Source organism: Limulus polyphemus, unplaced genomic scaffold, assembly GCF_000517525.1.
Source record: "Limulus polyphemus unplaced genomic scaffold, Limulus_polyphemus-2.1.2 Scaffold826, whole genome shotgun sequence".
Classification (NCBI taxonomy): domain Eukaryota; kingdom Metazoa; phylum Arthropoda; class Merostomata; order Xiphosura; family Limulidae; genus Limulus; species Limulus polyphemus.
This window is the reverse complement of record NW_013666436.1, coordinates 379321-381372: the sequence shown is the minus strand read 5'-3', so window position 1 is coordinate 381372 and position 2052 is coordinate 379321. Positions and strand designations below refer to the sequence as shown.

The window sequence follows — 2052 nt, the reverse complement described above, 5'->3', positions numbered from 1 at the left end:
GTGGTTAGCGAGTGGCTGCAGCTGAGTTCGAGATGTGATGCTCGATCTATTTGTTATTGTCACTGAACTATACAGGTCTTACGCCCAAATAATATGAAATTTTCGTAGTTCATTTGTGATACACATAGAAATATGAATCATTGATTTTTCGAAGATAGCTGAACACCAAGTCCTTTGTTGAAGGTGATTATTCAAACAAAAAACAACAAAACAGAATTTATATAATGAAAAGTTTATGTTTCCGCCCGGGATCGAACCGGGGACCTTGCACGTGTGAGGCACACGTGATGACCACTACACTACGGAAACGTTACAATAAAATTAACTGTTTTATTTTACAATATTACATTATATAATGTGTATATTTATATCATTTACAACGTTTAAAGGTATGCTTTAGTGATGACATTTTGCCTTCTAAATATTCTAAATTTATTTGTTTGTTTGTAATTAAGCACAACGCTACACAACGAGCTAGCTGTGCTCTGCCCACCACGGGTGTCGAAACCCGGATTCTAGCGTTGTTAAGTCCGCAGATATACCGCTGTGTCACTGGGGGGCTATTTTATTTGATTTGTATTTTAATGTTTTGTTTAAAGGATTTTTCTTTTATGATTTTTCTAAAAGGGGTTTATATCATTTGAGCCTTAATGTTTTGTTTGAAAGGTTTTTAAAAGGGTTCATTTAATTATATTTAAAAGTTTCTCCCTTATTTTGTTTTATTTATGTTTATTATTAATTTTTAGTTCGTATATTTGTGTCATCATTCTATTATGTATTTTCTCCACTTTTTCTATACCTCTTCCATGTTTATGTTAATTTCTTTCACTATGTTAGTTTTATTCAACATGTTTATAAAACTCTGTCATCTTGTAACTTAGTGACTAAATCCCTGGTCTAACTAATCAATGTGTTTTTTGTTAATATTTTATTTTAAGTTACTTTAAAGTAATATATTGCATACATAAATAAAATTTTAGAGAATCTGACAAGTTCTGGTATTCATGTAAGATATCTTGAGCAGTGACTTTTGGGAGACAAAATATAGATCTCAAATGCTCTCTGTACGCGTCTCTGATTTTGAACTCGAAATTGACAAATTAAGAGGAATGTGAGGGAAATTTTAGGCCTATGCGTACGTGATTTTGATTGCAAATTTTAGGCCTATGAATTTAAATCTTCATAAAAATGACTCTCCTTTTTATAGAATTCCAATTATGTTAAGAAGCATATGTTTTACAATGAAGATATTGGTACATTCTTTCTGAAGGACAAACAACTCAGATGGACTTGAATGTTTTGAAGGTAACAGAAGAGATCGTGTACCAAATTCTATAACCACCATCTTCTAGATGTAATAGTATTGCGTAAACAAAACTAGCAAAGGTATGTATTTTAAGTGACTCTACTACACCCAATTTGGAGAGCTGTGCAATTTGTGACTCAAATATAGCAATATGTCTTCAAAAATACATTTATACACTCATAATATATTACTTCAAGTAAAGTTATGCTGTTTTTGTAGTTCTCTGTTTGGACACAGTGCTCAATCAAATTACTAAAAGTTTGCTTTGTTTAGGAATGGTTAAATCTAGTGTGAAATTAGCAAATTATCTGGTTTTCTTACAGGAATAACAAAGCACTTGATTAACAAGCTGAGCTATTCTTGTCTGCAAATAAGCTAATAGCCACAGGCAGTCCCACCCTTAATCTACACATCTCCTGTGAGATAAGAAGCACAAATCATAGTATTTTATGTTCTAAAGAGCGCAGATTTTGTACAGAGTTCTTGTGTTGTTTCAACTTAAATTTTATGTAGATTTGTGTGTATCTTTCCTTTTACACTTAATGTTAAGTGAGAATTTGTAAAACCTTTGCATTCAGATATTAAGCAAGTCCTATTGTATGTGAGTTCCTAAAGCTTTCATACTGTTATCTTTTACTTTTGTTTGCATGACTACCTATAAGGCTCTCAAAAGTATTTGATTGCATTGTTTGCATTCACTGTGCAAAGTGAAGGAAAATTACTCGACTGGACCATCACCAAGGGAA

General features: G+C 32.2%; 1 non-coding gene across 1 annotated transcript; it reads right to left on the bottom strand.

The window, feature by feature from the left end:
• Positions 1-236: 236 nt before the first annotated feature.
• Trnav-cac lies at positions 237-309 on the bottom strand. The gene has a single exon. It is a non-coding gene; the product is annotated as a tRNA-Val (tRNA).
• Positions 310-2052: the final 1743 nt, after the last annotated feature.